The sequence below is a fragment of the Ranitomeya imitator genome, chromosome 5 (assembly GCF_032444005.1).
Source record: "Ranitomeya imitator isolate aRanImi1 chromosome 5, aRanImi1.pri, whole genome shotgun sequence".
In the NCBI taxonomy this organism is placed as follows: domain Eukaryota; kingdom Metazoa; phylum Chordata; class Amphibia; order Anura; family Dendrobatidae; genus Ranitomeya; species Ranitomeya imitator.
In genome coordinates, this window is record NC_091286.1 from 678,316,083 (window position 1) to 678,329,506 (window position 13,424).

Sequence of the window (13,424 nt, forward strand, 5' to 3'; positions counted from 1 at the left end):
ATTGACTCTTCTTGTAGTATGAAAATTTATCTCTATTATTATCTCCTACAGTTTATTTTCTATTATCTTTGCAAAACAGTAATGCATAGCCACTGAACAATGATGTTTGATGATATGTTGATTACATGCATTGGCCATGCCAGCCAGTTTGTTGGTATTCCAAATGGAGGAGGGGCTGTGGAAATAGATTACATAGTCAAACAATGAGAGTGAAACTCATCCCACCTCCCCACTGACCTGTGGATGATGACCTGAACCACAAATGTTGACATAAAAAGGATTTTCTATCTTTCTGCGAAAAGGAGACACTTTACAAAACCACATCCGGGAACACTGTACAGGACATCTACTAGGACATCATGGTTCCATAAAGAGGGACACAGATTTGAAATTCTATGGGATGCCAACATAAGGACCATGGCCCTAGCTTGTAAGAATGCAGATCTGATCCATTGACCATCCTTGAACCCTTGGATATATTTGGGGAAGCCAGGTTGTGACCCTCCGGTCTGGAGGGTGAAACCAGGAATGGTACTCATCGGTCCCCTGGCTCCATGGAGATGTTCGGAGAAGCCAGGTTGGGACCATCAGGTCACCTGGCCATGTACCTCAATGGACTGTCAGTGGCCGCCAAAAGTGGGTTGCCATTGATTGTGTTGTTTGCCCTGGAAGCCGCAGCTGCTATAGTCCAGGCGAGTCAGCAGAAGAGTGAGACTCTGTAATTTTGCACCATCATGGGTTTTTTGTTGGGGCTGTTCTATATGTTATTGTCTGGTGGTTCAATAAAGAATTGCCACACTGTTTTACCCTCACCCTGTGTGGTCTAAGAAGTATTATGCCCACGGGAAAGATTTGCAGACTTTCATTGGAATGAGCCCTGGTCCATGCGGTCTCGGGCCAGCGGACGAGAGCATCCACTGACTCCTGTGTCTCTACAATGACCTGTACTTAGGAAGGGTCATTTATTTGAGAATGGTGAAGGCCCAACACCTAACACCACCATTGATTACTTTTTTTGAAGAATCCATGGTGGCTGGAAGAAAACAGTGTACAGTTTCATAACACCACAGCTCTTAAAGTTGCTCCTTCTGGATTGGCGCAAATGCTGAGCTGTTCCTCTTTCCAACTCAAAGACAGGAAACTCCATATTGCTGTCTAGTAGGATCATTGTTTGCAGCAGTCTACAGTAACTAAAGGAAATGGCTCATGACAGACAAAGAGGTGATCTAGACTGAATTCAGAACTCCAATAGCAGTGAATAAAGAGAGCAAACCCATGTGCCGTCACCTCTCCTATCACCGCAGATAAGGTACTAGTAAGAGCAAAGGAATCGGGGAGCAGCTCAAAAAGTTGTGACCTCCTTTATCTATTAGACTTTCATGGCATATAGCAACCTCATAACACAGCACATCTTCTCAGAGAAGCATGTTTCTTACTGTGATGGTGGGTATGGTATGTGGATATAATTTTGTCTATATTAGTAACATAGTAACATAGTTAGTAAGGCCGAAAAAAGACATTTGTCCATCCAGTTCAGCCTATATTCCATCATAATAAATCCCCAGATCTACGTCCTTCTACAGAACCTAATAATTGTATGATACAATATTGTTCTGCTCCAGGAAGACATCCAGGCCTCTCTTGAACCCCTCGACTGAGTTCGCCATCACCACCTCCTCAGGCAAGCAATTCCAGATTCTCACTGCCCTAACAGTAAAGAATCCTCTTCTATGTTGGTGGAAAAACCTTCTCTCCTCCAGACGCAAAGAATGCCCCCTTGTGCCCGTCACCTTCCTTGGTATAAACAGATCCTCAGCGAGATATTTGTATTGTCCCCTTATATACTTATACATGGTTATTAGATCGCCCCTCAGTCGTCTTTTTTCTAGACTAAATAATCCTAATTTCGCTAATCTATCTGGGTATTGTAGTTCTCCCATCCCCTTTATTAATTTTGTTGCCCTCCTTTGTACTCTCTCTAGTTCCATTATATCCTTCCTGAGCACCGGTGCCCAAAACTGGACACAGTACTCCATGTGCGGTCTAACTAGGGATTTGTACAGAGGCAGTATAATGCTCTCATCATGTGTATCCAGACCTCTTTTAATGCACCCCATGATCCTGTTTGCCTTGGCAGCTGCTGCCTGGCACTGGCTGCTCCAGGTAAGTTTATCATTAACTAGGATCCCCAAGTCCTTCTCCCTGTCAGATTTACCCAGTGGTTTCCCGTTCAGTGTGTAATGGTGATATTGATTCCCTCTTCCCATGTGTATAACCTTACATTTATCATTGTTAAACCTCATCTGCCACCTTTCAGCCCAAGTTTCCAACTTATCCAGATCCATCTGTAGCAGAATACTATCTTCTCTTGTATTAACTGCTTTACATAGTTTTGTATCATCTGCAAATATCGATATTTTACTGTGTAAACCTTCTACCAGATCATTAATGAATATGTTGAAGAGAACAGGTCCCAATACTGACCCCTGCGGTACCCCACTGGTCACAGCAACCCAGTTAGAGACTATACCATTTATAACCACCCTCTGCTTTCTATCACTAAGCCAGTTACTAACCCATTTACACACATTTTCCCCCAGACCAAGCATTCTCATTTTGTGTACCAACCTCTTGTGCGGCACGGTATCAAACGCTTTGGAAAAATCGAGATATACCACGTCCAATGACTCACCGTGGTCCAGTCTATAGCTTACCTCTTCATAAAAACTGATTAGATTGGTTTGACAGGAGCGATTTCTCATAAACCCATGCTGATATGGAGTTAAACAGTTATTCTCATTGAGATAATCCAGAATAACATCCCTCAGAAACCCTTCAAATATTTTACCAACAATAGAGGTTAGACTTACTGGCCTATAATTTCCAGGTTCACTTTTAGAGCCCTTTTTGAATATTGGCACCACATTTGCTATGCGCCAGTCCTGCGGAACAGACCCTGTCGCTATAGAGTCACTAAAAATAAGAAATAATGGTTTATCTATTACATTACTTAGTTCTCTTAGTACTCGTGGGTGTATGCCATCCGGACCCGGAGATTTATCTATTTTAATCTTATTTAGCCGGTTTCGCACCTCTTCTTGGGTTAGATTGGTGACTCTTAATATAGGGTTTTCATTGTTTCTTGGGATTTCACCTAGCATTTCATTTTCCACCGTGAATACCGTGGAGAAGAAGGTGTTTAATATGTTAGCTTTTTCCTCGTCATCTACAACCATTCTTTCCTCACTATTTTTTAAGGGGCCTACATTTTCAGTTTTTATTCTTTTACTATTGATATAGTTGAAGAACAGTTTGGGATTAGTTTTACTCTCCTTAGCAATGTGCTTCTCTGTTTCCTTTTTGGCAGCTTTAATTAGTTTTTTAGATAAAGTATTTTTCTCCCTATAGTTTTTTAGAGCTTCAATGGTGCCATCCTGCTTTAGTAGTGCAAATGCTTTCTTTTTACTGTTAATTGCCTGTCTTACTTCTTTGTTTAGCCACATTGGGTTTTTCCTATTTCTAGTCCTTTTATTCCCACAAGGTATAAACCGCTTACACTGCCTATTTAGGATGTTCTTAAACATTTCCCATTTATTATCTGTATTCTCATTTCTGAGGATATTGTCCCAGTCTACCAGATTAAGGGCATCTCTAAGCTGTTCAAACTTTGCCTTCCTAAATTTCAATGTTTTTGTGACTCCCTGACAAGTCCCCCTAGTGAAAGACAGGTGAAACTGCACAATATTGTGGTCGCTATTTCCTAAATGCCCAACCACCTGCAGATTTGTTATTCTGTCAGGTCTATTAGATAGTATTAGGTCTAAAAGTGCTGCTCCTCTGGTTGGATTCTGCACCAATTGTGAAAGATAATTTTTCTTGGTTATTAGCAGAAACCTGTTGCCTTTATGGGTTTCACAGGTTTCTGTTTCCCAGTTAATATCCGGGTAGTTAAAGTCCCCCATAACCAGGACCTCATTATGGGTTGCAGCTTCATCTATTTGCTTTAGAAGTAGACTTTCCATGCTTTCTGTTATATTTGGGGGTTTGTAACAGACCCCAATGAGAATTTTGTTACCATTTTTCCCTCCATGAATTTCAACCCATATGGACTCGACATCCTCATTCCCTTCGCTAATATCCTCCCTTAAAGTGGACTTTAGACAAGACTTTACATAGAGACAAACCCCTCCTCCTCTCCGATTTTTACGATCCTTTCTAAACAGACTGTAACCCTGTAAGTTAACTGCCCAGTCATAGCTTTCATCTAACCATGTCTCGGTTATTCCCACTATGTCAAAGTTACCTGTAGATATTTCTGCTTCTAGTTCTTCCATCTTGTTTGTCAGGCTTCTGGCGTTTGCGAGCATGCAGTTTAGAGGATTTTGTTTTGTTCCAATCTCCTCACTGTGGATTGTTTTAGAAATGTTCTTACCTCACTGCTGAGTATGTTTTCCTGGGTCGTCTTTGTTCGAGTCTAATGTTTTTCTTCCCGTCCCCTCTTCTTCTAGTTTAACGCCCTCCTGATGAGTGTTGCGAGTCTTCTGGCGAATGTGTGTTTCCCAGGTTTGTTGAGGTGTAGTCCGTCTCTGGCGAGGAGTCCATCATACCAGTAATTCACACCGTGGTCCAGGAATCCAAATCCTTGTTGTCTGCACCATCGTCTTAGCCAGTTGTTTGCATCAAGGATCCTGTTCCATCTCCTGGTGCCATGCCCATCTACTGGAAGGATAGAAGAAAAAACTACCTGTGCATCCAGTTCCTTTACTTTCTTCCCCAACTCTTCAAAGTCCTTGCAGATTGTCGGTAGGTCCTTCCTTGCCGTGTCATTGGTGCCAACATGTATCAGAAGAAATGGGTGGACGTCCTTGGAGCTGAAGAGCTTTGGTATCCTATCGGTCACATCCTTGATCATCGCACCTGGAAGGCAGCATACTTCTCTTGCAGTTATGTCCGGTCTGCAGATGGCTGCTTCTGTGCCTCTCAGTAGTGAGTCTCCCACCACCACCACTCTTCGTTGCTTCTTGGCTGTACTTTTTGCTGTCACTTGTTGCTGTGTGCCCTTTTCTTTTTTGCTTGCTGGTATTGCTTCATTCTTAGGTGTGCCATCTTCATCCTCTACAAAGATTTGATATCGGTTCTTCAGTTGTGTGGTTGGTGATTTCTCCATGGTCTTCTTGCTTCTTTTGGTCACATGCTTCCACTCATCTGCTTTTGGAGGTTCTCTGACACTTTTTGCACCTTCTGTGACCAGTAGAGATGCTTCTGTTCTGTCTAGAAAGTCTTCATTCTCTTTGATGAGTTTCAAAGTTGCTATTCTTTCTTCCAGACCCCGCACCTTTTCTTCTAAAAGGGCCACTAGTCTACACTTCTGACAGGTGAAATTGGATTCTTCTTCTGGTCGATCTGTGAACATGTAGCACATGCTACAGCTCACCATGTAGGTTGTCACATCTGCCATGTTGCTCCTAGATCCTGCTGACTTGCTGTGTGTTTTCCTTCTTGTGTAATCTACTCAGCCAAGCTCTCTTGCAATAATGTCCTACAGGCAAAAATTCTGGTTTGGTGATTCTTTCCAAGCAGCTGGTCCCGGCTGTACCCAACGATCTTCTAGCTTAGGGAGACTTCGCTTCTCCCAGAAGGCACCTGGAATATGCAAATTAGCCTCCTGAAGCTTGAATCCCTGGTTTGGTGATGCTTTCGAAGCAGCTGGTCCCGGCTGTACCCAACGATCTTCTAGCTTAGGGAGACTTCGCTTCTCCCAGAAGGCACCTGGAATATGCAAATTAGCCTCCTGAAGCTTGAATCCCTGGTTTGGTGATGCTTTCGAAGCAGCTGGTCCCGGCTGTACCCAACGATCTTCTAGCTTAGGGAGACTTCGCTTCTCCCAGAAGGCACCTGGAATATGCAAATTAGCCTCCTGAAGCTTGAATCCCTGGTTTGGTGATGCTTTCGAAGCAGCTGGTCCCGGCTGTACCCAACGATCTTCTAGCTTAGGGAGACTTCGCTTCTCCCAGAAGGCACCTGGAATATGCAAATTAGCCTCCTGAAGCTTGAATCCCTGGTTTGGTGATGCTTTCGAAGCAGCTGGTCCCGGCTGTACCCAACGATCTTCTAGCTTAGGGAGACTTCGCTTCTCCCAGAAGGCACCTGGAATATGCAAATTAGCCTCCTGAAGCTTGAATCCCTGGTTTGGTGATGCTTTCGAAGCAGCTGGTCCCGGCTGTACCCAACGATCTTCTAGCTTAGGGAGACTTCGCTTCTCCCAGAAGGCACCTGGAATATGCAAATTAGCCTCCTGAAGCTTGAATCCCTGGTTTGGTGATGCTTTCGAAGCAGCTGGTCCCGGCTGTACCCAACGATCTTCTAGCTTAGGGAGACTTCGCTTCTCCCAGAAGGCACCTGGAATATGCAAATTAGCCTCCTGAAGCTTGAATCCCTGGTTTGGTGATGCTTTCGAAGCAGCTGGTCCCGGCTGTACCCAACGATCTTCTAGCTTAGGGAGACTTCGCTTCTCCCAGAAGGCACCTGGAATATGCAAATTAGCCTCCTGAAGCTTGAATCCCTGGTTTGGTGATGCTTTCGAAGCAGCTGGTCCCGGCTGTACCCAACGATCTTCTAGCTTAGGGAGACTTCGCTTCTCCCAGAAGGCACCTGGAATATGCAAATTAGCCTCCTGAAGCTTGAATCCCTGGTTTGGTGATGCTTTCGAAGCAGCTGGTCCCGGCTGTACCCAACGATCTTCTAGCTTAGGGAGACTTCGCTTCTCCCAGAAGGCACCTGGAATATGCAAATTAGCCTCCTGAAGCTTGAATCCCTGGTTTGGTGATGCTTTCGAAGCAGCTGGTCCCGGCTGTACCCAACGATCTTCTAGCTTAGGGAGACTTCGCTTCTCCCAGAAGGCACCTGGAATATGCAAATTAGCCTCCTGAAGCTTGAATCCCTGGTTTGGTCATGCTTTCGAAGCAGCTGGTCCCGGCTGTACCCAACGATCTTCTAGCTTAGGGAGACTTCGCTTCTCCCAGAAGGCACCTGGAATATGCAAATTAGCCTCCTGAAGCTTGAATCCCTGGTTTGGTGATGCTTTCGAAGCAGCTGGTCCCGGCTGTACCCAACGATCTTCTAGCTTAGGGAGACTTCGCTTCTCCCAGAAGGCACCTGGAATATGCAAATTAGCCTCCTGAAGCTTGAATCCCTGGTTTGGTGATGCTTTCGAAGCAGCTGGTCCCGGCTGTACCCAACGATCTTCTAGCTTAGGGAGACTTCGCTTCTCCCAGAAGGCACCTGGAATATGCAAATTAGCCTCCTGAAGCTCGAATCCCTGGTTTGGTGATGCTTTCGAAGCAGCTGGTCCCGGCTGTACCCAACGATCTTCTAGCTTAGGGAGACTTCGCTTCTCCCAGAAGGCACCTGGAATATGCAAATTAGCCTCCTGAAGCTCGAATCCCTGGTTTGGTGATGCTTTCGAAGCAGCTGGTCCCGGCTGTACCCAACGATCTTCTAGCTTAGGGAGACTTCGCTTCTCCCAGAAGGCACCTGGAATATGCAAATTAGCCTCCTGAAGCTCGAATCCCTGGTTTGGTGATGCTTTCGAAGCAGCTGGTCCCGGCTGTACCCAACGATCTTCTAGCTTAGGGAGACTTCGCTTCTCCCAGAAGGCACCTGGAATATGCAAATTAGCCTCCTGAAGCTCGAATCCCTGGTTTGGTGATGCTTTCGAAGCAGCTGGTCCCGGCTGTACCCAACGATCTTCTAGCTTAGGGAGACTTCGCTTCTCCCAGAAGGCACCTGGAATATGCAAATTAGCCTCCTGAAGCTCGAATCCCTGGTTTGGTGATGCTTTCGAAGCAGCTGGTCCCGGCTGTACCCAACGATCTTCTAGCTTAGGGAGACTTCGCTTCTCCCAGAAGGCACCTGGAATATGCAAATTAGCCTCCTGAAGCTCGAATCCCTGGTTTGGTGATGCTTTCGAAGCAGCTGGTCCCGGCTGTACCCAACGATCTTCTAGCTTAGGGAGACTTCGCTTCTCCCAGAAGGCACCTGGAATATGCAAATTAGCCTCCTGAAGCTCGAATCCCTGGTTTGGTGATGCTTTCGAAGCAGCTGGTCCCGGCTGTACCCAACGATCTTCTAGCTTAGGGAGACTTCGCTTCTCCCAGAAGGCACCTGGAATATGCAAATTAGCCTCCTGAAGCTCGAATCCCTGGTTTGGTGATGCTTTCGAAGCAGCTGGTCCCGGCTGTACCCAACGATCTTCTAGCTTAGGGAGACTTCGCTTCTCCCAGAAGGCACCTGGAATATGCAAATTAGCCTCCTGAAGCTCGAATCCCTGGTTTGGTGATGCTTTCGAAGCAGCTGGTCCCGGCTGTACCCAACGATCTTCTAGCTTAGGGAGACTTCGCTTCTCCCAGAAGGCACCTGGAATATGCAAATTAGCCTCCTGAAGCTCGAATCCCTGGTTTGGTGATGCTTTCGAAGCAGCTGGTCCCGGCTGTACCCAACGATCTTCTAGCTTAGGGAGACTTCGCTTCTCCCAGAAGGCACCTGGAATATGCAAATTAGCCTCCTGAAGCTCGAATCCCTGGTTTGGTGATGCTTTCGAAGCAGCTGGTCCCGGCTGTACCCAACGATCTTCTAGCTTAGGGAGACTTCGCTTCTCCCAGAAGGCACCTGGAATATGCAAATTAGCCTCCTGAAGCTCGAATCCCTGGTTTGGTGATGCTTTCGAAGCAGCTGGTCCCGGCTGTACCCAACGATCTTCTAGCTTAGGGAGACTTCGCTTCTCCCAGAAGGCACCTGGAATATGCAAATTAGCCTCCTGAAGCTTGAATCCCTGGTTTGGTGATGCTTTCGAAGCAGCTGGTCCCGGCTGTACCCAACGATCTTCTAGCTTAGGGAGACTTCGCTTCTCCCAGAAGGCACCTGGAATATGCAAATTAGCCTCCTGAAGCTTGAATCCCTGGTTTGGTGATGCTTTCGAAGCAGCTGGTCCCGGCTGTACCCAACGATCTTCTAGCTTAGGGAGACTTCGCTTCTCCCAGAAGGCACCTGGAATATGCAAATTAGCCTCCTGAAGCTTGAATCCCTGGTTTGGTGATGCTTTCGAAGCAGCTGGTCCCGGCTGTACCCAACGATCTTCTAGCTTAGGGAGACTTCGCTTCTCCCAGAAGGCACCTGGAATATGCAAATTAGCCTCCTGAAGCTTGAATCCCTGGTTTGGTGATGCTTTCGAAGCAGCTGGTCCCGGCTGTACCCAACGATCTTCTAGCTTAGGGAGACTTCGCTTCTCCCAGAAGGCACCTGGAATATGCAAATTAGCCTCCTGAAGCTTGAATCCCTGGTTTGGTGATGCTTTCGAAGCAGCTGGTCCCGGCTGTACCCAACGATCTTCTAGCTTAGGGAGACTTCGCTTCTCCCAGAAGGCACCTGGAATATGCAAATTAGCCTCCTGAAGCTTGAATCCCTGGTTTGGTGATGCTTTCGAAGCAGCTGGTCCCGGCTGTACCCAACGATCTTCTAGCTTAGGGAGACTTCGCTTCTCCCAGAAGGCACCTGGAATATGCAAATTAGCCTCCTGAAGCTTGAATCCCTGGTTTGGTGATGCTTTCGAAGCAGCTGGTCCCGGCTGTACCCAACGATCTTCTAGCTTAGGGAGACTTCGCTTCTCCCAGAAGGCACCTGGAATATGCAAATTAGCCTCCTGAAGCTTGAATCCCTGGTTTGGTGATGCTTTCGAAGCAGCTGGTCCCGGCTGTACCCAACGATCTTCTAGCTTAGGGAGACTTCGCTTCTCCCAGAAGGCACCTGGAATATGCAAATTAGCCTCCTGAAGCTTGAATCCCTGGTTTGGTGATGCTTTCGAAGCAGCTGGTCCCGGCTGTACCCAACGATCTTCTAGCTTAGGGAGACTTCGCTTCTCCCAGAAGGCACCTGGAATATGCAAATTAGCCTCCTGAAGCTTGAATCCCTGGTTTGGTGATGCTTTCGAAGCAGCTGGTCCCGGCTGTACCCAACGATCTTCTAGCTTAGGGAGACTTCGCTTCTCCCAGAAGGCACCTGGAATATGCAAATTAGCCTCCTGAAGCTTGAATCCCTGGTTTGGTGATGCTTTCGAAGCAGCTGGTCCCGGCTGTACCCAACGATCTTCTAGCTTAGGGAGACTTCGCTTCTCCCAGAAGGCACCTGGAATATGCAAATTAGCCTCCTGAAGCTTGAATCCCTGGTTTGGTGATGCTTTCGAAGCAGCTGGTCCCGGCTGTACCCAACGATCTTCTAGCTTAGGGAGACTTCGCTTCTCCCAGAAGGCACCTGGAATATGCAAATTAGCCTCCTGAAGCTTGAATCCCTGGTTTGGTGATGCTTTCGAAGCAGCTGGTCCCGGCTGTACCCAACGATCTTCTAGCTTAGGGAGACTTCGCTTCTCCCAGAAGGCACCTGGAATATGCAAATTAGCCTCCTGAAGCTTGAATCCCTGGTTTGGTGATGCTTTCGAAGCAGCTGGTCCCGGCTGTACCCAACGATCTTCTAGCTTAGGGAGACTTCGCTTCTCCCAGAAGGCACCTGGAATATGCAAATTAGCCTCCTGAAGCTTGAATCCCTGGTTTGGTGATGCTTTCGAAGCAGCTGGTCCCGGCTGTACCCAACGATCTTCTAGCTTAGGGAGACTTCGCTTCTCCCAGAAGGCACCTGGAATATGCAAATTAGCCTCCTGAAGCTTGAATCCCTGGTTTGGTGATGCTTTCGAAGCAGCTGGTCCCGGCTGTACCCAACGATCTTCTAGCTTAGGGAGACTTCGCTTCTCCCAGAAGGCACCTGGAATATGCAAATTAGCCTCCTGAAGCTTGAATCCCTGGTTTGGTGATGCTTTCGAAGCAGCTGGTCCCGGCTGTACCCAACGATCTTCTAGCTTAGGGAGACTTCGCTTCTCCCAGAAGGCACCTGGAATATGCAAATTAGCCTCCTGAAGCTTGAATCCCTGGTTTGGTGATGCTTTCGAAGCAGCTGGTCCCGGCTGTACCCAACGATCTTCTAGCTTAGGGAGACTTCGCTTCTCCCAGAAGGCACCTGGAATATGCAAATTAGCCTCCTGAAGCTTGAATCCCTGGTTTGGTGATGCTTTCGAAGCAGCTGGTCCCGGCTGTACCCAACGATCTTCTAGCTTAGGGAGACTTCGCTTCTCCCAGAAGGCACCTGGAATATGCAAATTAGCCTCCTGAAGCTTGAATCCCTGGTTTGGTGATGCTTTCGAAGCAGCTGGTCCCGGCTGTACCCAACGATCTTCTAGCTTAGGGAGACTTCGCTTCTCCCAGAAGGCACCTGGAATATGCAAATTAGCCTCCTGAAGCTTGAATCCCTGGTTTGGTGATGCTTTCGAAGCAGCTGGTCCCGGCTGTACCCAACGATCTTCTAGCTTAGGGAGACTTCGCTTCTCCCAGAAGGCACCTGGAATATGCAAATTAGCCTCCTGAAGCTTGAATCCCTGGTTTGGTGATGCTTTCGAAGCAGCTGGTCCCGGCTGTACCCAACGATCTTCTAGCTTAGGGAGACTTCGCTTCTCCCAGAAGGCACCTGGAATATGCAAATTAGCCTCCTGAAGCTTGAATCCCTGGTTTGGTGATGCTTTCGAAGCAGCTGGTCCCGGCTGTACCCAACGATCTTCTAGCTTAGGGAGACTTCGCTTCTCCCAGAAGGCACCTGGAATATGCAAATTAGCCTCCTGAAGCTTGAATCCCTGGTTTGGTGATGCTTTCGAAGCAGCTGGTCCCGGCTGTACCCAACGATCTTCTAGCTTAGGGAGACTTCGCTTCTCCCAGAAGGCACCTGGAATATGCAAATTAGCCTCCTGAAGCTTGAATCCCTGGTTTGGTGATGCTTTCGAAGCAGCTGGTCCCGGCTGTACCCAACGATCTTCTAGCTTAGGGAGACTTCGCTTCTCCCAGAAGGCACCTGGAATATGCAAATTAGCCTCCTGAAGCTTGAATCCCTGGTTTGGTGATGCTTTCGAAGCAGCTGGTCCCGGCTGTACCCAACGATCTTCTAGCTTAGGGAGACTTCGCTTCTCCCAGAAGGCACCTGGAATATGCAAATTAGCCTCCTGAAGCTTGAATCCCTGGTTTGGTGATGCTTTCGAAGCAGCTGGTCCCGGCTGTACCCAACGATCTTCTAGCTTAGGGAGACTTCGCTTCTCCCAGAAGGCACCTGGAATATGCAAATTAGCCTCCTGAAGCTTGAATCCCTGGTTTGGTGATGCTTTCGAAGCAGCTGGTCCCGGCTGTACCCAACGATCTTCTAGCTTAGGGAGACTTCGCTTCTCCCAGAAGGCACCTGGAATATGCAAATTAGCCTCCTGAAGCTTGAATCCCTGGTTTGGTGATGCTTTCGAAGCAGCTGGTCCCGGCTGTACCCAACGATCTTCTAGCTTAGGGAGACTTCGCTTCTCCCAGAAGGCACCTGGAATATGCAAATTAGCCTCCTGAAGCTTGAATCCCTGGTTTGGTGATGCTTTCGAAGCAGCTGGTCCCGGCTGTACCCAACGATCTTCTAGCTTAGGGAGACTTCGCTTCTCCCAGAAGGCACCTGGAATATGCAAATTAGCCTCCTGAAGCTTGAATCCCTGGTTTGGTGATGCTTTCGAAGCAGCTGGTCCCGGCTGTACCCAACGATCTTCTAGCTTAGGGAGACTTCGCTTCTCCCAGAAGGCACCTGGAATATGCAAATTAGCCTCCTGAAGCTTGAATCCCTGGTTTGGTGATGCTTTCGAAGCAGCTGGTCCCGGCTGTACCCAACGATCTTCTAGCTTAGGGAGACTTCGCTTCTCCCAGAAGGCACCTGGAATATGCAAATTAGCCTCCTGAAGCTTGAATCCCTGGTTTGGTGATGCTTTCGAAGCAGCTGGTCCCGGCTGTACCCAACGATCTTCTAGCTTAGGGAGACTTCGCTTCTCCCAGAAGGCACCTGGAATATGCAAATTAGCCTCCTGAAGCTTGAATCCCTGGTTTGGTGATGCTTTCGAAGCAGCTGGTCCCGGCTGTACCCAACGATCTTCTAGCTTAGGGAGACTTCGCTTCTCCCAGAAGGCACCTGGAATATGCAAATTAGCCTCCTGAAGCTTGAATCCCTGGTTTGGTGATGCTTTCGAAGCAGCTGGTCCCGGCTGTACCCAACGATCTTCTAGCTTAGGGAGACTTCGCTTCTCCCAGAAGGCACCTGGAATATGCAAATTAGCCTCCTGAAGCTTGAATCCCTGGTTTGGTGATGCTTTCGAAGCAGCTGGTCCCGGCTGTACCCAACGATCTTCTAGCTTAGGGAGACTTCGCTTCTCCCAGAAGGCACCTGGAATATGCAAATTAGCCTCCTGAAGCTTGAATCCCTGGTTTGGTGATGCTTTCGAAGCAGCTGGTCCCGGCTGTACCCAACGATCTTCTAGC